Source organism: Hypanus sabinus, chromosome 31, assembly GCF_030144855.1.
Source record: "Hypanus sabinus isolate sHypSab1 chromosome 31, sHypSab1.hap1, whole genome shotgun sequence".
NCBI classification, from domain to species: Eukaryota; Metazoa; Chordata; class Chondrichthyes; order Myliobatiformes; family Dasyatidae; genus Hypanus; species Hypanus sabinus.
The window spans coordinates 11,598,783-11,620,749 of NC_082736.1; the positions used below are offsets into that span (position 1 = coordinate 11,598,783).

Genomic DNA, 21,967 nt, shown 5'->3' on the forward strand with positions numbered 1-21,967 from the left:
CGACCGCGGACAGAAGCTGAGGGTCGGTTTTATTCGGTTCCGTTACGGTTTAAAAGAAATTGGAGAATTGAGTTCCCAGACATTTCAATATCAATCACACTTGCATTAAATGCGCTCGGATTGAGGAACAGGGAAATGCGAACACTCAGCCGTCAAACAAATCTGCAATTATTTGATTTCTGATTAAATGTGAACAACAGATTTATTTTTTGGCAGACTTTTTCGAAATTTCAGTACACATTGGGGAGGAGACGGTTATTTTCCGTGTTTCTACCTTTACGGACTGCTGATTGGTGATTAAGGCAGTTCTTCGTTTCGGACGTTTCTCTTCACCAATGAGAGTAAGCAGGATCACACCAATCACAAACATCAGTTTGCATTTTCAAAGAAGGTATAAAAAGGGCGAGAGTGAATACTCCTTCATTCTGGGTTGAATAGTTGCTATGACTGTGGAAATGTCTGGACGTGGAAAAGGCGGCGCTGGCAAAGCTCGGTCCAAGGCCAAATCTCGCTCTTCTCGGGCTGGACTGCAGTTCCCGGTCGGCCGGGTTCAAAGGGCCGAGAAAGGGTAACTATGCCGAGCGGGTGGGTGCCGGAGCCCCGGTCTATCCGGCTGCTGTGCTCGAGTATCTGACGGCCGAAATCCTCGAATTGGTGGGCAATGCGGCCCGGGACAATAAGAAGACCCGCATCATTCCCCAACACCTGCAGCTGGCCGTCCGTAACGACGAAGAACTGAACAAGCTGCTGGGAGGGGTGACTATCGCTCAGGGCGGTGTGTTACCCAATATCCAGCCCGTACTGTTGTCCAAGAAAACCGGCGCTGCCAGTAAGTGAAGTGACGTAAGCTGAACTTATTTACCCAAAGGCTCTTTTCAGAGCCGCTCACGGTGACTGTGGAAGGGCTGAGCTGCGGGTGATTTCCGTTCAGGGTAACTGGGCTGTGTATCTGTCACAGCCACGATGCTTCTCTGTTCGTCATGTCTCTTCCGCCAAGCAAACCGATATAAGTCTCCACAGAAAGCGATCTGCTTCAGTCCCCACTCAATTTTCCCCTGCAGGCTGCATGGAGCTCCTCCTCTTGCGGAGAGTCAGCGGGTTCACCAGGCTCAGGGTAGTGAAATGAATTTCCAGAGTCAGCTTCCGTACGGAGGGTTGAATTTCCGATCACTGAACGACTCCGCTCGTCATCACCTAAAACCCTGTTGTCTGTGTTTCACATTGCGTGTTGACCCTGGACCGATCCGGTGTGCAGCAGGCGGGAACATCGCCTGTTCGTTGCTTCATGAGAATTCCCATCGCCTCACAGAACAATAATATTTGCTGCTTTACATTTATCTACAGAAGTAAATTTACCCTGTGAAACTGACGGTATTTACTCAAAATCTCGTCCACCCAGGTCTCCGAAATATAAATGAATATTTTGCGAGAGAGTTTGATCAGGTTGTGCCGGGGTGAAAGGATCGAGGTCTTCAGCACCGTCACTTGTCGAGTCTGATTTCCCGAAAGGAGGTTCAGCGTTGCCCTGTCTCTAGTAGGAACTTCTAAATACTGATTGAGAAGAATCTCCTGGGCACACTGAATAAATTCTGATCCCCCAAACCCTTGGCATTATGGCTGTCCCAGTCACCATGAGAGAAGTTGAAATGTCCCTCTATTACAACCTTGTTGACTCCTGCTATTTGATGTCCTTTAACACAATCCATCAAAACATCCCTTCCTTACTTCAATACTGATGGGACAATCTCCAAGTACCACGGAGATGTTCTCCCTGATCAAGCACATCTCTCCCTCCTCTCTTCCCTCCACTCCATCGTACCTGCAGCATTTGTTCTGTGAAATGCTACAGGTATTTGTAGCATTTGTTGCCCCTCGCACAGACATTTATTGTTCGGGATATAATATCCCAGCCGCGTGCATGGATCCATGGCCAGAGGCCATCTGCTGTTCACAAACACAGCACAGTACAGGGGTGGCACTTTGGCCCTTCTCTACTTATTCCTGTGTCTGTCTAAGATTTCCTTAAATACTCCTGTGCTCTCTGCCTCTACCACCACCCCTGACAGTGCATTCAAAATCTCCACCACTCTGTTTTCTTCACTTCCTTCCCTGACCTTAAATACATGCTTACTGGTAGAAGGATTTTAAACCTGTGAACAATATTGCTAGCAATCTACACCAACTATGTCCTGCAAAATTCTATAAATTTCTGTCAAATCTCTCCTGAGCCAATGCCACTAGAGGAAAAATCTCTAGCATGTAGAGCCTCTCCTCACCGCACACCACCTCCAGACATCCTGGTAAACCACCTCTGCTCCTGCTCCAAAATCTCCACATGCCTCCTATAATGAGGTGACCAGAACTGAACACTGTATCTCAATGTGCCCTCACCAGCTTTTATAAAGCTGTAACATAATATCCTGGTGCTTGAACTCAATGCCTTGCCTGATGAAGACAAACATACAATACACTGACTTTATCTCTGTCAACCTGTGCTCACATTTTAAGTGACACTGTCTGGTTTGACCCCAACATCCTTCTCTTTGTCAATACTGTTAATGTTCCTGCCATATCAGCAACAATTCAATATCCTGATGTATCCTTTGGAACTCTACTTTGCAATGCACAGTGCCACCAATTTGTGTGCCATCTGCAAATGTACTCACCCACACTACCACATTTTTATCCACATCATTTATATCATGAACAATCAATGTCCCAGTACAAACCTCTCTGGATCACGACTCATCACGTCCTCCGCCCAGAATAGGACCCATGCACCAGTAACCTCTCCCTTCCATTGGAAAGCCGATCGGCCAAAGTAACACACAAAGTACTGCAGGAACTCAGCAGTTTGGGCAGCATCTAAGCAGAGAAATAAACAGTCTAGATAGTATGAAGTGTTTTGGCCCATAACATTCACTATTTATTCCTCTCCATAGATGCTGCTGGGGCTACTGAGGACCTCCCGCATTTTGCAAACAGAAACCTCTTCTTTTTCAGTCAATCAGTTTCCAGATGCTGCTGAACTTTCATTTGTAGCCTCGTCCTCCTGATCTGGTTCCCTCTTTCTACTCCCCATCAACTCGAGCCTCCATCACATCTAGAGCTTCCAAGCCCTCATTTGGGCTGACCCTACTTGTTTCTGCTGCATCAAATATTAACCCACCATTCTGCTCATACTTTAGGGGAGAGTGTTGTATTGCAACAGCCCAGCTGTGTGAGGCATGGCCCTTCAAAATCAGTGAAAATCACCCAAAACAGTGAATAGAGCTGGGCAGAGCCAATAGTACCAGTGGTATCGAGGAGCAGATAGGGAAACAGATCCTGGAAAGGTGTAATAATAAAGTTTTCATGATGGGAAATTTTAATTTGCTAATTATAGATTGGGATCTCCCTAGAACAAGGGTTTCAGATGAGGTGGAATTTGTTAGGGGTGTTCTGGAAGGTTTCTTGACACAATATGTAGTTAACCCTACAAGAGGAGAGGCTGCACTTGATTTGGTATTGGGAAATGAACCTGGTCAGGTGTCAGATCCCTCAGCAGGAGAGCATTTTGGAGATAGTGATTATGATCCTATCTCCTTTACAATATCATTGGAGAGATATAGGAGCAGACAAGTTAGAAAAGCATTCAATTGGAATAAGGGGAATTATGAGGCTATCAGGCAGGAAATTGGAAGCTTACATTGGAAACAAATGTTCTCAAGGAAAAGTACGGAAGAAGTGTGGCAAATGTTCAGGGAACACTTGAGTGAATTTCTGCAATAGTTACGTTCCAATGAGACACAGAATTTATGGTAGTGTGCAGGAACTCTGGTCTGCAAAAGGCTGTAATAAATCTGGTCAAGAAGAAAATAGAACATTACAAACGGTTCAGAGAGCTAGGTTATGTTAGAGATCTAGAAGATTATAAGGCTAACAGGAAGGAGCTTAAGAAGGAAATTAGTAGAACCAGAAGGGGCCATGAGAAGGCCTTGGCAGACAGGATTAAAGAAAAACCCAAGGCATTCTACAAGTATGGGAAGAGCAGGAGGATAAGACATGAAAGAATAGGACCTGTCAAATGTAACAGTGGGAAAAGTGTGTATGGAACCGGAGGAAATAGCAGAGGTAATTAATGAATACTTTAGTATTCACTATGGAAAAGGATCTTAGTGATTGTAGTGATGACTTGCAGCAGACTGAAAAGCTTGAGCATGTAGACATTAAGAAAGAGGATTTATTTTACTCAGAGAGTAGTGAGTGTGTGGAATGTGCTGCTGGCAACAGTGGTGAAGGAAGATATGATAGGGTCTCTTAAGAGACTTTTGGAATGGTAGATGGAACATAGAAAAATAAAAGGATGTGTGTAAGCCTAGTAATTTCTATGGTAGGGACATATTCAGCAGAACCTTGTGGGCCGAAGGGCCTTTATTGTGCTGTAGGTTTTCTACGTTTCTATGTTCTAGAAAGATTTTAACCATACAAGACTTCATCCTTGGTCCAGAGCTGTGAGGAATGAAGTCTATTTGGGACAAAACCCTAGTGAATTCATCTTCTGCAGTTTCCAGAAAGTTATGGATTTAATTCAAAGTAACCCTCTTAAGTCACAGACTGAGCAGTTGCAACCTGAATATTATAGAATGAGTGAGAGGTGAACAGCAGGGATGGATTTGAAAGCTCTGGGGTAGAATAGGAACGTGAGCTTGTACCAGATGGACTAAGTGGCCTCTCTACTGTACCATAGCTGTGTGACAGGCAGGAATCACCTGAAACACAGGATTTGAAATAGAGCTGATGAATTTGTCACAGATCCACAATATTGATACCTGGGTATTTTAAGACTAACATCAGCAGAACGAACCCTCCAATGCCCAGTGACCAGTGATCAGTCACAATATCTGCAGAATCTGACATTAACAGCTCACATGAACTTCCAACTAGATTCAGCCACCATGATGGTTAAAATGTTCACATAGAGCTTATATCAACTTCCTCCCTGATGTGAAGTTGCCAGTGTTTCAGCAGGTGCGATGACTGAGTAAATTTCTTTGCTGACACAAGACCGAAGTGGGTCCTCTATGTATTATAAACTCACTGGAGCCTGACAAAGTGGTTGAACTGAATGAATCTCTTCCCATGCTCGGAACAGGTGTGAAGCTATACTGAGAGACAGAGACAACTTAGCCAAGTCTAGCTGCACACCGGTGCGACCTGGCTGATGGTTTAAGAGCTCATGTGACTGAATGAATCCTCTCCCACACAAAGAGCAGGTGAATGGCCTCTCCCCCTGTGAACTGGCTGGTGTATCTGCAGGTTCAGTGGCCTGGTGAATCCCTTACAAGATGAGTGGTGGTGAATGTCAGCTCAACGGTATCATCTCTGTGGCCATTTATGAGGTCAGATCAAGGACATGTCCGTGTATTGGGGTTTCTCTTGCTCAGACTGGTGTGCTGTCTTCTCCACCATCTCCTCCTTCAAATGCTGGGCAACTGGCAGACACATCAGACCTGACACACTGTTGTGTTTGAGATTCTCAGACAGAAATTCTTTGCCTTTTCTATCCGGTAAAATGTTTGTAAAGAAGACCAACAAATGAAAGACAATATTTCAGCTGAGATTATTTTAGTTTTTATGTTGACATCTGATGTCACACTGTTACAGTGAGGCTGAACTCAATTTGGAGGATTAACACTTCTAACTGGGAATAGTTCAGGCATAAGGGCACAACATCAAATTCTCTTTTTTCCTCCCTTTTCCTCTCTGCCCTTCATCAAACTGTGACTTGGCTCAGTTTGTCTCTCTCCATTTGTACAGCTTCACATCCTGGGTATCTCCCACAGACCTATTAAGAACACATATTTGTTGGCATTTGATAGTGGTAAACTTAGAATCAGCAATGCCATTGAACCTGAAGAGAATGTGATCAGGCTTTCTCATTGCAGACTGACACTGCGGTATTCTTGTGGTGTGAATGCTACTGGTACCGAGTTTGTTATTGTGGGTCTTTACAAATAAAATGGCATGAGGCATTTTATGTTTAAGGACAACTATAACAACTCAGTTATTGTCCTCCAAACACAGAAACAAAGCACAGTTTTAAAAAAATCACATAATTTCATCATAACATCTGTCCAGCCTTTTAAAGACAAACAAAACTCAATGTTGGTGGTTGTTAGTTCTGCATGTTTCCACCCATTACATTAATCTACACTGACACTCCATCCCCCCAGTCCTCTCATGGCTCCCCCTCTGTGATCATTATAGCAGTTTATTTCCTTTCAATGTCACTTGCAGGATGATATGGACGAACACATCAAGATCCCTCAGTGTATCCGTGCTCCTAAGGGTGTTGCCATTTACTGTGGAGTTTCCTCTAAAATTGGACCAATAAAACTCCTCACACTTGTCCAGATTAAACTCTGTCCCCATTTCACCATCCAGGTTTCCAACTGCATCCAGTTCTGTCTATATGTTAACCACCCACAACTGCACCAACATTCATGACATCAGCAAACTGATCAGCCCGTGTGTATTTTAATCTGATCATACAGAGGCCCCATCACTGATCACTGTGGACACACTGGTTACATATCTACAGTCAAAATCATTCTCAATTCCATCAGTCCGAATGTTGCTACACAATACACCCCATTCAAACCCTCCCACACAGAGACTCGAGGAAAGTTACATGTTTATCACAAGCCCAGAGTTGGATTCAATGGTCTGGTCTTGTTGCTCTGGATGCTCTGCTGCAAAGTCCATTCAGAGTAGTTCAATGTAACCAGATACATCATCCCTGAGATACCAATATACAACATTGTTTCACAAACAAGAGAAAATCTGTAGATGCTGAAAACCAAGCAACACACACAAAATGCTGAAGGAACTCAGTAGGCCAGGCAGCATCTGTAGGACAAAAAATGCAGTCAATGTTTTGGTCCAAAAACATGTGGCAAGACTGGAGACAAACAGACAAGGTGTAGAGTTAAAAGGTGGGAATAAGGGAGAGAGAAAACAAGGTGACGGGTGAATGCCGAAAGGGAGGAATGAAGTAAAGAGTTGGGAAGATTAGTGAAAGAGAGAGAAGGCCATGGAAGAAAGAAAAGGGGGGAAGAGCACACGGGCAAGGCGAGAGAAGAAAAAGGGGAATTGTTGAGGGGGGGCATTACCAGACATTCAAGAATTTGAAGTTCATGCTATCAGTTTGGAAGCTACCCAGACAGAAAATGTTGTTCTTCCAAGCTAAGTGTGGCCTCATCGCATTGTATGATTTTGTTTATGAAGCAAACTTGATTTAATCAAAGAGTCCAACTATAAGAATGAATCTGGAATAATTTTATCCATTTACACTGCATGTGAGATTGGAAAATACAGTGCGAGGTCCAACTCCCTGACAATACTAGAGACTGACAGATGCAGAATGAACCCTACACTCTCACACTGTACCAGAGACTGACAGGTACAGAATGAACCCACACTCTCACACTGTACCAGATTCAGACGGGTAGAGACAATCTGTTGTTTAACAAATCTGGACAACCCTCATCACCACCTCAGTTGCAGCACTTTGACCACTTTACACTGCAATGGGATCTTGCTGAAATTCTGTCGCCTCTTTATAATTCTGTAGAGTATGTTTTTATTGTGTGAATGTTGTGTCTCCGATACTGTGTGTCACTAATCTGCTGCAAGCCAGTTGCATATAACAATAATCGAATTTCACCCTCTCCCTGAAATGGGTCTCTCATGCTGACAATTGGACCTTCGATCTCCTGCTGCCATGTTTCATTACATAAATGTTTCATATTATCAAGTGTGTGTTTTTCTCATTCCATCTGCTTTTCTAGCAGACACCATAGGTCGAATGGCCGAATACTGCGCCTGTACTTTATGGCCCATTTTGTATTTTAGATTTCGCCCCTGCCGAATTAACCGGCAGCGGCAACTCAGCAGATCAGCGCCAGTTCCCGGTCGACGGTGTTAGCCAAAACGACAATGGGCAGTGGAGAGAGTTATGATTGGTTGTGCAGTTTGTCAGATAGCCAATCAAATGATAGGACTGCATGAGTCGTTTCTTCAAATAGCCATTGGGAATCCAAAGCATTGCCATCCCTCATTAGCATACTGTTCTGGGTGCTGCCTATTTAGTTTGGGCTCCCGGCCAGTCCTGCCTATTTCTGGGTCTGAAACGGACGGACGGAATGCCTGAGCCAGGGAAATCCGCTCCGAAGAAGGGCGCCAAGAAAGCTTTGCCCAAAACAGCGGGCAAGGCAGGGAAGAAACGCAAGAGGATGGAAGGAGAATTACTCCATCTACATCTACAAAGTGATGAAGCAGGTTCACCCCGATACTGGAATCTCCTCCAAGGCCATGAGCATCATGAACTCGTTCGTCAACGATATCTTCGAGCGAATCGGGGGCGAGGCTTCCCGCCTGGCCCACTACAACTAGCGGTCAACCATCACTTCCCGGGAGATCCAGACCGCCGTGCACCTGCTGCTGCCCGGGGAACTGGCCAAACACGCCGTGTCAGAAGGGACAAAGGCGGTGACCAAATACACCAGCTCCAAGTAAAGCTCCCCAGTGAGATGATCAAAAACACAACTGCTCTTTTAAGAGCCACTCACAATTTCACTGAGAGAGTTGTACTGACATTTAGACAATAAGTTGCACATATCTTATGTCTGGTGATTTTTAAAAGACCTAAAGTACGGTGGGAATATCCGGTTCCTCTTCTCCGTATAATGCCGGTGCTTTACATTCCTCCCACTGCACTGACACGGAATTGTAACCTCCCCATCCCCCATCAGTCTGTCCCTGCCGGTATCCGTGTCGAGCGGAGGGTTGCTGCCGTTGCTGTTTTAGCCGTGGGTTCAGGAGTTTATTAGTTTCAGTTGGGTAACTTCTAGGAATCTCATTTCAATGCGAGGCCTGAGGGAGTTAATGGTTCTTTCATCGAACAACTTTTTAAAATTGCAGACTAGCGGTTGGTCACAGTTTGAGGAGCCGTTTCTCCATAACCTGATAACGTTTACACAGTGACCGACCGCGGGCAGAAGCTGAGGGTCGGTGTTATTCGGTTCCGTTACGGGTTGAAAGAAGTTGGAGAATTGAGTTCCCAGACATTTCAATATCAATCACACTTGCATTGAGGAACAGGGAAATGCGAACAGTCAGTCGTCAAACAGATATGCAATTATTTGATTTCTGATTAAATGTGAACAACAGATTTATTTTTTGGCAGACTTTTTCGAAATATCAGTGCACATCGGGGAGGAGACGGTTATTTAACGTGTTTTTACCTTTACGGACTGCTGATTAGTGATTAAGGCAGTTCTTCGATTCGGACGTTTCTCTTCACCAATGAGAATAAGCAGGATCACACCAATCAGAAATATCAGATTGCATTTTCAAAGAGGGTATAAAAAGGGAGAGTTGGGGCGGGTTGAATACTCCTTCATTCTGGGTTGAATATTTGCTGTGACTGTGGAAATATGGCTGTTCGTGGAAAAGGCGGCGCTGGCAAAGCTCGGTCCAAGGCCAAATCTCGCTCTTCTCGGGCTGGACTGCAGATCCCGGTCGGCCGGGTTCAAAGGGCCGAGAAAGTGCAACTATGCCGAGCGGGTGTGTGTCGGAGCCCCGGTCTATCTGGCTGCTGTGCTCGAGTATCTGACGGCCGAAATCCTCGAATTGGCGGGCAACGCGGCCCGGGACAATAAGAAGACCTGCATCATTCCCCGACACCTGCAGCTGGCCGTCCGCAACGACGGAGAACTGAACAAGCTACTGGGAGGGGTGACTATCGCTCAGGACGGTGTGTTACCCAACATCCAGGCCGTCCTGTTGCCCAAGAAAACCGGCGCTGCCAGTAAGTGAAGTGACGTAAGCTGAACCTATTTACCCAAAGGCTGTGTTCAGAGCCGCTCACGGTGACTGTGGAAGGACTGAGCAGCGGGTGATTTCCGTTAAGGGTAACTGGGCTGTGTATCTGTCACAGCCACGATGCTTCTCTGTTCGTCATGTCTCTTCCGCCAAGCAAACCGATATAACTCTCCACAGAAAGCGATCTGCTTCAGTCCCGACTCAATTTTCCCCTGCAGGCTGCATGGAGCTCCTCCTCTTGCGGAGAGTCAGCGGGTTCACCAGGCTCAGGGTAGTGAAATGAGTCTGATTTCCCGAAAGGAGGTTCAGTGTTGCCCTGTCTCTAGTAGGAACTTCTAAGTACTGATTGAGAAGAATCTCCTGGGCACACTGAATAAATTCTGATCCCCCAAACCCTTGGCATTATGGCTGGCCCAGTCAGCATGAGAGAAGTTGAAATGTCCCTCTATTACAACCTTATTGACTCCTGCTATTTGATGTCCTTTAAAACATCAAAACATCCCTACCTTACTTCAATACTGATGGGACAATCTCCAAGTACCACGGAGATGTTCTCCCTGATCAAGCACATCTCTCCCTCCTCTCTTCCCTCCACTCCATCGTACCTGCAGCATTTGTTCTGCGAAATGCTACAGGTATTTGTAGCATTTGTTGCCCCTCGCACAGACATTTATTGTTCGGGATATAATATCCCAACCTCGTGCATGGATCCATGGCCAGAGGCCATCTGCTGTTCAAAAACACAGCACAGTAGAGGGGTGGCACTTTGCCCTTCTCTACTTATTCCTGTGTCTGTCTAAGATTTCCTTAAATACTCCTGTGCTCTCTGCCTCTACCACCACCCCTGACAGTGCATTCAAAATCTCCACCACTCTGTTTTCTTCACTTTCTTCCCTGACTTGAAATACATGCTTACTGGTAGAAGGATTTTAAACCTGTGAAAAATATTGCTAGCAATCTACACCAACTATGTCCTGCAAAATTCTAAAAATTTCTGTCAAACCTCTCCTGAGCCAATGCCACTAGAGGAAAAATCTCCAGCATGTCGAGCCTCTCCTCACTGCACACCACCTCCAGACAACCTGGTAAACCACCTCTGCTCCTGCTCCAAAACCTCCACATGCCTCCTATAATGAGGTGACCAGAACTGAACACTGTATCTCAATGTGCCCTCACCAGCTTTTATAAAGCTGTAACATAATATCCTGGTGCTTGAACTCAATGCCTTGCCTGATGAAGACTATCATGCAATACACTGACTTTATCTCTGTCAACCTGTGCTCACAGTTTAAGTGACACTGTATGGTTTGACCCCAACATCCTTCTCTTTGTCAATACTGTTAATGTTCCTGCCATATCAGCAACAATTCAATATCCTGATGTATCCTTTGGAACTCTTCTTTGCAATGCACAGTGCCACCAATTTGTGTGACATCTGCAAATTTACTCACCCACACTACCACATTTTTATCCACATCATTTATATCATGAACAGTCAATGTCCCAGTACTAACCTCTTTGGATCACGACTCATCATGGTCCTCCACCCAGAATAGGACCCATGCACCAGTAACCTCTCCCTTCCATTGGAAAGCCAATCGGCCACATCACTGTGGATCCATCCTAAATTCCTGGTTGAGTCTACCATGTGGGAGATTGTCAAACACCTCACTGGGTTTGATTTCAGCTTTCTAAAGCATACAAATGCTTTTTTCTGCTCCTTGACTAAATTAATTTCCTCTCTCATCATCCAAGGTCCCTGTACCTGCCCTCCTTGACCCTCCCTCTTACTGGAACAAACTGGCCCTGAAAGACTGTGCCTCTGATCTTTAAACAAACTCATGTCAGATGTGGATTTGCCTCAAAATCCATCCTTACGGTATTAAGCATCAAACTTAGCTTCAATCTCTCCATTCAGTGACTGGTGTTCCTGTTCACATCCCTCTGTCAATCTCATTTCAACGCTCCCAGGTAGCAGCAATGAACCTCATGATACAGACCCGCCCCCCTCCAGTGAAGGTGGAAACCATCCCTCTTGTACAGGTCACCAAAAGACGTTCCAGTGATCCAGAATACTGAAACCTGCCCCTGCACCAGCTCCTCAGCCACACATTCATCTGCTCTAACTTTCTGTCCCTAACACTACTGCCACACGACACTGGGATTTACCCAGAGTTTACAACCCTTCAGGTTCCACTGTTTAACTTCTTCCCTAACTCTCAACATTCACTGTGTGGGACCCCTTCCCTTTTCTGCCTGTCCATTGGTACCAATGTGAACCACCAACTCTGGCTGAATGAACACTGTCCCCCCATTCTGTTTCTGCTCTGAGACGTCCCTGACCCTGGCACCAGGGAGGCAACACACTATCATTTTGTGGATCCAGGATCTGTTATTGACCCCCACCAACCTAACTATCGATTTGCCCAGAACTTGGGCCTCACCCGGTAAGCTTCAGAGGCAGTCTCAGTGACAGGATATCCGCCAGCAGTAGCAAAAACAGGTACAGTGTTGCTGAGGACAATGACCACAGGAGCTTGCTGTACTGAGGGCCTGTTTCTGTTACATCTCCTCACAGCCACTCAGTTACCTGCTGCCTGTAGCTTTGGAGAGACCACCTCACTGAAGCTCCAATCTGTAATACACTCAGTGTCATGTCGGGTCCTCAGTATGTCCATCTTCACTCCACTTCCTTTGTACAGTCAGTGTGGAGCTAGAGCTGGGCGCACAACCCACGGTCCTCCCAGGGACACTGAGAACCTCCTTTGTGTCACAATTCCTCCAGGGTGATCACACATGCCCCAGCTGATTTCTCCACAGTCCTCATTCTGAAAGTAAAGAAGGAAAGAACAACTTATCAGACTCTAACAGCCTGTCTTCTCAGCCTCCTCTCACTGAAGACTCTCAAGCAAATGCTTCAACTCCCCAGCATTACATTCTTCATCTTCACCTTAAATTCTTCCTCATCATTGTGGGCCAAGGGACCTGTCCTGTCCTGTAATGTTCTATGTTCTTCGACCTATGTACTAAATTTTAGACATCACTGTTATGCGGAAAGGCTTCTCACTGTCTGTCCTGCAACACCCCTCACAATCTTATACACCCTCTCAGATTCTGCTCCTTTCTGAGGAAAGCAAACTCACACCATCCAATCTCACGTCATTGACTAGAAGGGGACACTAGCAGGGATGATGACAGAGTAGCAGTGGCTTGAATTTCTGGGAGCAAATCGGATGGCGCAGCAAAGACAGTTACCAGGGTAGAAGAAATAGTATTCTACAGTCAGGGTAGTGCAGCTCTAACAATGGAAATCTTTATCCAACATTAAAGCCAAAGGCAAAATTGGAGCTAAAATTAGTGGGAAATTAGAGAATTGGGAAGCTTTTTAAAACCAGCAAAATCAGCTGAAAAGTCAGAAAGAGGAGAAAAAGATGGAATACAAAGGTAAGCTAAACAGTGGTAGTAAAGATGATACCAAACCTTTACTCAGATATATGAAGACCAAAATGGAATTGAGTACTGTAACCATTGCACTAAACACCTCATCTACCACCTCGTCTTTAAACCCTTCCATTGATCCAAACCTCATGCCCACCGGATTAAAGAATTTCCAACATTCCCTACATCAGATGCACGTCAACTCTGGCAGGTTTTCCAGCCATTACGTCCTGCAAAGCAAACCCAACAGCATGAATGGCAGTGATGCTTCAAAACCAGACGAGCTTAACCCCTTATGTACTTGCTTTTAAAGGGAGAGTAAAACCACAGCTATGAGGATAGGTGCAGCGTCTGGTGACCCTGTGATCTCTGTCTTGGAGGCCGACATCAGGCTGTCTTTCAAGAGGCTGAACCCTTGCAAGGCAGCAGAGCCTGATGAAATACCTGGTCTGGCTCTGAAAACCTGTGCCTACCTACTGGTGGAAGTGGTCAAAGACATTTTCAATGTCACAGCTACAGTCAGAATTTCTGACCTGCTTCAAAAGGGCAACAACTGCTCCCATACACAAGAAGGTCAGTGTGAGCTGCCCCAAGAACTAATGTACAGTAGCTCTCACATCTGTGGTTAGCAAATGCTTTGAGAGGTTGGTCATGGATAGAATTAACACCCCTTCCAGGAAGGACCTGGACCCACTGCAATTTGCCTATCGCTACAATATGTCTGCAGTCAATGTGCTCTCAGTAGCTCTCCGCACAGCATTGGATCACCTGGGCAATGCGAATGCCTATGTCAGGATGCTGTTTGTTGATGAGAGCTCGGCATTTAATACCATCAATCCTACAGTCCTGATAAACCAGCTACAGAGCCTGGCCCTCTGCACCTCCCTTTGCAACTTGATCTTCAGCTATCCAGCACCTGGTGTAGGTTATCGCTCAGGACTGCAAAACCAATCTGCACATCCAGAGCTCGAACGTCAGGGTCCTGCAGGAAGCTAGTGAGGCTTACCTGGTAGGGCTCTTCAAGGACACTAACCTGTGCGCCATCCACGCTGCTACCATCCAGCTGGCTCGATGCTTCTGCGCGGAGCCTGCTTAATCCCGGCCTTTGCACTAAAAGCAACAAAATGCTCTTTTAGGAGCCACTATCTTGGCAGAGTAAAGGGATATCATCTGCCGCACCACTGTTTTGGTTCCCAACCTACTGAGAGAATCCTTTCAATCCTCCTGTGATGCATTAACAAATCTGCCCAAAATTGACCCACTTAGTTCAGGTGCAGCACATCCCACTTTGACAGGTCACCTCTGCCCCAGCAGAGATCCCAGTGGTTTGAAACCTAAACTCATCCTCCTGTACCAGGTCCTCATCCTCACATCCATCTGCCCTGTCCCCCAGTTCCTGCCCTCACCAGTACATGGCATCAGGAGTAATCCAGTGACTGCAGATCTCCTTGTCTCCATCATCCCCTGCTGTTCATCAGACATAACAGGCCTGGCTGTCGTTGTTCTCCTCTGAAAGGCCATGTCTCCTGTTGATCAAATCTACAAGTCCAACTGCTTCACCAGTACATTAAATAGATTCAATTTCCCTTTCCAGTTTCCCATGTCAGGTTTGTGTCCACTGGACCATCCAGAAGGTGCCCCCTTTTTATTACTACCATTGGGCCAGAGGTACAGGAGCCTAAACCCACACTGAATGTTTTAGGACAGCTTCATCCTCACCACTGTCAGATGAACACAGCTCAACATCAGAATCACAAAATTGTCTTGGTGGAAGGAGACAGAGGGTGGTCGTGGCAGCTTGTCATTCAGGTTGGAGGCCTCTAACCAATGACATTAACAGAGATTGTTGCTGGCATTCTCAATTTCTCTGATATTGTTGTGAATGTGGCGAGTGAGTTTGCAGATGAGCTGTGACATGCAGCCATACAATGCATTAGGGGGGAATAAATCCACGAGATCTGAGCAATTAATTCATGGAGGCTGAGGTGAAAATCCTCAGACCACTGATGAAAGTCCTGAAAAATGGAAAGAGGCTAATGTCGTTCTGTCCTTTGCAAGGGCAAGCCGGGAAGTACAATCAGGTTTCCTGACCTCATTCGTGGGGGAGCTACTGGAGAGGATTCTGAGTCACGATGTACCAGCATTTGAATAGCCAGAGTCAGGTTAGGTGTCAGAAGGCTTTGTGCATAGGGAGTTGTGGTTTGACGATCTCTGAGTTTTTGAAGAAAAGGATGATAAAAATGTATATGTGTTATTATATGGACCTTGGAAAAGTCTCACATGGCAGCCTGGTCTGGAAGATTAGGCCCCATTGTATACAGGGTGAGCAAGTCAGCTGGATACAAAGTTGTCTGGGAGGTAGGAAGCAGAGGGTTGTGCTTGAAGGTTCTTTCACAGAATGGAGGCTGGGGATTAGTGGTGAGCCGCAGGGGCCAGAGTTGGGAGCCTCGGCATTCATTATTTATATAAATGATTTGTACATGTTCTTGACAGGGAAGACGGTGGTCGTAGGTTAAAGTGGGATCTTGATCGGTTGGGGAGGAGGGTCACAGCGTGGCAAATTCATTTTAATATAGATAAGTAAGGGGGGTGCATATTCGAAAGTCAAACCAGTGTAGAACTTACACAATTAATGATCGGTCATTACGGAGTGTAATGGACCCGGGAGATTTCGGGGTAAAGTGTACAAGCAGTTCATTGAAGTGGTCTCACTGGTAGACAGGCTGGTGCATAACGGGGTTTAACATGCTGGCACGAACACACGAGGAAATGTGCAGGTGCTGGAAATTCAAGCAACACACACAAAATGCTGCCGGGCCTGCTGCGTTCCACCAGCATTTTGCGTTTCTGACATGCTGGCCTTCACTAGTCACGGAATTGAGTATATCTTTTTGTACATTATGTTACAGTGGTGTAAATGATTGCAGGCCGCAGTGAAGGTGCAGATGTGAACATTGTGTTAGCATCAATCCGAGAGATTTTGGGAATCGCGAACAACGCGGAACAAAATGCTGGAGGAACCCAGCAATTCAGGAAGCATCTCCCACCAGAGTCCTGATGAAGGGTCTCAGCACGAAATGTCGACCGTTTATTCCCACCATTGATGCTGCCTGACTTGTTGATTCAGAGAGTGTTTTAAAGGGGCGGGTGGTTTAGACCAGTGCCACTGTGTTTGTGAGTCCGAACACATCGCCGGATTTCCCAGCGCTCCCTGTAGAAAATGAAACGATTTTTTCTGTTACGGAATCGCCCCACCCCCCAGCTCAGTCCTGAAGACGGAATTAACCACTGTAATTAGTTTAAATATTTCAGCCGAAAAGCAGAGAACAAGTCAAAGATCCGGAAAAAGAACATGGACATTGCAGTAACGAAACTGGTTAAAATAACAAGTGCTGCCTTTAATCCCGATTAAACATTCTCTCCAGCGAACATTCCGGCCTCAGTGACAGACTGGGACTAGTCGAGTCTCCGCAGCTTCCGATTTGAATTGGAATCGGCGAGTTTTTAAGGAGAGAGAAGCACAGAAAAATGAAGCTGCCAAGAGCTGAAAGCAGGATGTCTCCGCCCCGTCCGCTCGCTGCCTTTAAATGGCTCTGTGCCGCCACCCTTCGCTTCAATTCTCATTCAATTCTGATTGTGAGAAGGATTTACCAGAGTCAACGACATGACTGAGACAGCACCGCCGAAGCTGCTCGAGCGCGGTCCCTCGCTGGGCGAACAGATCGATAAGATCGTGGAGGGTTGTCGCGATAGGAAGGGTATGTCCGGTGCGGCCATCATTAAGGCTCTGACCGGCAGCGGTGTCGATGTGGTGAAACTTCGCCCCCAGATCAAGATGAGCATCAAGAGGAAAGTGGAAAGCGGCTCCTTGGTTCAGGCCAAGGGCTCGGGTATTTCGGGATCCTTTAAATCCGGTAAAGAAAAAAAAGTGCCGTGAAGGTGGTGAAGAAAGCCATCTGCAAATAAATCTGCAATCTTTAACTCTCTCAGCAAGAAGCTTGGCGCCAAGAAACCAGCGGCTACAAAAAGCGGGAGGTAAGAAACCGGCGACTAAAAAGGCGGGAGGTAAGAAACCGGCTAAGAAAGCGGCGCCGAAGCCCAAGAGCCCCAAGAAAGCCGCAACCCCGAAGACGAAGGCGGCCAAGAAGCCGAAGTCGAAATCCGCGAAACCCAAGAAGACAGCAGTCAAAAAGTGAATTGAGAATCCACCATTTGTGTGTATCTGAACCCAACGGCTCTTCTCAGAGCCACCCACATCTCAGAATAGAGCTAAACCGGGATATTGTGTTTCCCGTGATGGAGATTTCCGCGGGATTTTCTCCGACAATACCGAGATTTTGGTACCTCGCTAATACTCGATGCGGCCGTGAGGAGCCAGTTTTAGAAGTGAAACCTGGACGTCCAAGCTCAGTTTTACTCGGGGTTTGTGTTAGATATGGTGGCAGGCCTAGTTCCTCCCCCTTCCCGGGAGAGTGACAGACATCGAATTGAATTGACCTATTACTTATTTCGTTCGGAGACATGAGGAGTAAAAATCTTTACCCTACGTCTCCGTCTAAATATCTAATTGATAGTAATTTTTAATAAATATTATACACAACAGGATGGGTAATATAACAGAAATACAGTTGCGTCAGCATGATTTAAGCAGCTTGATGGCCTGCGGAGTTCCCGCGCCTCACAGCCGCAAATTCAATTCAGATCGCGAACGGCTGACTCCCGGGAGAGGGTGAAGGGAGGGATCCCTCTCTGGGGATGGACTGTACGGGGAGGAAATATGATAAACCACCCGGTAGCCGACAGACCTTCATTACGCGTCTAAGAAATTGCGGAAATCGCTGGGTTTCGCGAAACCGTTGGAAATTGGTTGTACAAAATGGAGGCGGAGCTGGAAGATGAGAGGTGATTCTTTTCTGAGGGAGGAGGGGACCATTCTCGGTCCACGGACAGTCATTGTGAGAAACAAAGAAAAGGGTAGCGGCCGCACAAGCTGTACCTGGCCGGTGTGTGGGAGAAATGAGTGATCAGCAGAGATGCTGAAGGGGAGAGAGTGCGTTCATCTACGGTCAATCCCTGCGTTAACCTGACATGAGTGTTGGAATTTGCAGAACTGAACAGAGCCATTGAACATTCCCAAAGACTCCTCAGGAGGATGGCAGAGGGATATTGTACATCGCCACAGTAATAAGCAGGAACTGATAGCCCTTTCCTCTGCCGCGATCGTGGCTCTTAAAAGAGCCTTTTCTTGTGTTTCGTGTGTACGCTGAGCTTAGGCGCGCTCCCCGCGGATGCGGCGAGCCAACTGGATGTCCTTGGGCATAATGGTGACTCGCTTGGCGTGGATGGCGCACAGGTTAGTGTCCTCAAAGAGCCCGACCAGGTAAGCCTCACTTGCCTCCTACAGGGCCATGACGGCCGAGCTCTGGAAACGCAGATCGGTTTTAAAATCCTGAGCGATCTCCCGGACCAGGCGCTGGAAGGGAAGTTTGCGGATGAGCAGCTCGGTGGATTTCTGGTAGCGCCGGATCTCCCTCAGAGCCACGGTGCCGGGCCGGTAGCGATGAGGCTTCTTCACTCCGCCGGTGGCAGGAGCGCTCTTCCGCGCCGCTTTGGTCGCCAACTGTTTGCGAGGAGCTTTTCCGCCAGTCGATTTGCGCGCTGTCTGCTTGGTGCGGGCCATTCTGCTTCAGGAGAAACAACACAGGGTGAAATACAACGACGAGAATGACTAAACAGACTCCAGGACAGGATTTTATACTGTTAGAGTAGGGCTGTCCCATTGTATCCGATTGGCAAAACATCAGGTGTCGATTAACGGAGTCCGGTTGTTGCTATTGGTTCAGTCCTTCATTCATCACGCACAGTCTCACAGCGAATATTGTAAAATACCGTAGTTGTCGGTTTACTGCCAATCAGAATATAGTGTGATTGGTGCCGAATTACTTCAAATTACCAGAAACCGTGTTTGAAAATATTTTTCCCCAATTAATTAAATCACGGATTATCCGCTTTCAGTTCCATTTAATAAATGCAAAATTTGAATATATGCATCTGGTCTTTTGGAGTGAACTGATTTCTGATCGTGACGGCAAAGATTAAGATCGATTTTAATTTTAATTCATTCAATGATGTTTTGCGGGCATCACCGACTGAAAAAGCAGAATCGCATGCCTTTCAAGCAGGCCCAGTGAATCTTTATTCAAATGTGTAACACAATTTATTATTTATCCACGAAAAATAACATTTTACCGAAGTTATGAACATAGCTCCCTCTGTGAGGCGGTGGGTGGCTCTTAGAAGAGCCTTTGTGTTGTGCTCGGGAGGAAGTGGGAGTTTTTCAGCCGCCGAAGCCATAGAGAGTGCGGCCCTGGCGTTTCAGAGCGTACACCACATCCATGGCAGTGACCGTCTTGCGCTTGGCGTGTTCAGTGTAGGTGACCGCATCCCGGATCACATTCTCCAGGAAAACCTTCAGCACCCCGCGGGTCTCCTCGTAGATCAGACCCGAGATCCGCTTGACGCCGCCACGGCGAGCCAGACGCCGGATGGCCGGTTTGGTGATGCCCTGGATGTTATCACGGAGCACTTTACGGTGCCGCTTGGCTCCGCCTTTGCCCAGTCCTTTGCCTCCTTTCCCTCTGCCAGACATGATGCTGCTTCACTCGGGTCGCTGCTCAGTGACAAACCGACTGCTGCTGTCTCCTTTTATACACAGCGCCCCGACCTGCCCGAGAAACGCGCAGAGACAGAGGCGGGGAGGGGAGGAGACAGAGTCAGAGTGACGGACAGAGCCAAGAGAAGCCTCTCATCGTCCAGCTCCGCCTTCACTTTAATACACAGGCCAATTTCCAACGGTTTATCCGCAACAGAACAGAAACAAAGTGTTCGCATAAACCTTCAGATGCACAGCTTCAATATTGAAGGTCAGTCTGTAACGTTAACACATAGCTCGCTGTAGAACTGGCACATAATCTGTTTAAATTTCTGTTCAATTCTCCGAAAATTAAATGATGACATTCTGATCCAGAGGACAATTGCGAGGACTAGAACCATAGAACATTACAGCACAGAAACAGGCCTTCTGGCCCTTCTTGGCTGTGCCGAACCATTCTTCTGCCTAGTCCCACTGACCTGTACCTGGCCCATATCCCTCCATACACCTCTCATCCATGTACCTGTCCAAGTTTTTCTTAAATGTTAAAAGTGAGCTCGCATTTACCACTTCATCTGGCAACTCCTTCCACACTCCAACCATTCTCTGTGTGAAAAAGCCCTCCCCCAATGTTCCCTTTAAACTTCACCCTTAACCCATGTCCTCTGTTTTTCTCTCCCCTAGCCTCAGTGGAAAAAGCCTGCTTGCATTCTATACCCATCATAATGTTATATAGCTCTATCAAGTCTCCCCTCATTCTTCTATGCTACAGGGAATAAAGCCCTAACTCTGACTTTCCAGTAAAACACAGAGACATCTGGAAACATGCAGCAGGTCAAGCAGTGCCCGTGGACAGAGAAACAGAGTTAACGTTTCAGACTGAAACCCTTCACCAGATACCCCCTGTTCGCATTCCAAATTCCATCTGGAGCTGTGAATGATGCACCAGGACCCAAGTTCCCTCTGAACTGCCTGTTCCCTGTGAACATTTAGAAAATGTTCTGTATTTACATATTTTAAATGTACAAGTTCACAGCCTCTCTCTCCCACAGCTGCCAGACCTGTGGCCGATCACATCACCCGTATCTACCCCTTTGCAGAATCCTCACTGCTCTTCACAACTCAGTCCAAACTTTTGGAAGTTTGCAATGACTCCTTGTTTTGTTACAGTTTAAAACGTTTTGCTGGGAAGGTTGATGAACTACCAGGTCTGGGGATTTCTGTTTCCTGCTTTTCTTCAGTGTACAGAATCTGCAGGTTTTTGTATCTATTATTTCTTTTGTATTTACTTATTTTTCCTCCTAATTGGAGCAAAGGAGTAACTCATAGAAACACAGAAACCCTACAGCACAGGACAGGCCCTTCGGCCCACAAAGCTTTGCTGAACTTGTCTCTACCTTAGGACTACCCAGGCTGTATACATAGCCCTCTATTTTTCTAAGCTCCATGTAGCTATCCAGGAGTCTCTTAAAATACATTATCGTTTCCGCCTCCACCATCACCACCAGCAGCCCATTCCACACACTCACTACTCTCTGCGTAAAAAAATCTTACCTCTGACATCTCCTCTATACCTACTTCCAAGCAACTTAAAACTATGCCCTCTCATGCTAGCCATTTCAGCCCTGGGGAAAAGCCCCTGACTATCCACACGATCAGTGCCTCTCATTATCGTGTACACCTATGTGGTCAAAGTGGGCATCCCTGCTGACACAGACTAGTTCATTGGTCCTAAACTCCCTCACCCAGGTCAGCTGACAAGGTTTAGTGATGTGGTTCATATGGGCCTCAGTCCGGCCATTTTGTAAGCTGTATACAGAATTGGCTTTGCAATCAGAGACAGAGTGATGGCAGAGTGTTGTTTTGTGATCCAATGCTGGTGACTGGTGAGGCGGGGAGGGGAGGAGACAGAGTCAGAGTGACGGACACAGCCGAGAGTGGCCTCTCATCTTCCAGCTCCGCCTTCCAATGGTTTCTCCACAACACAGCACTCCGGACAAATTCTTTCAC

General features: G+C 46.6%; 2 pseudogenes; one reads left to right on the forward strand and one right to left on the reverse strand.

Moving 5' to 3' along the window:
• Positions 1–19,954, reverse strand: part of LOC132383846 (uncharacterized) — a 212,306-nt pseudogene extending 192,352 nt beyond the window's left edge.
• LOC132383875 (late histone H2A.L3-like) lies at positions 439–12,690 on the forward strand (annotated as a pseudogene).
• Positions 19,955–21,967: the final 2,013 nt, after the last annotated feature.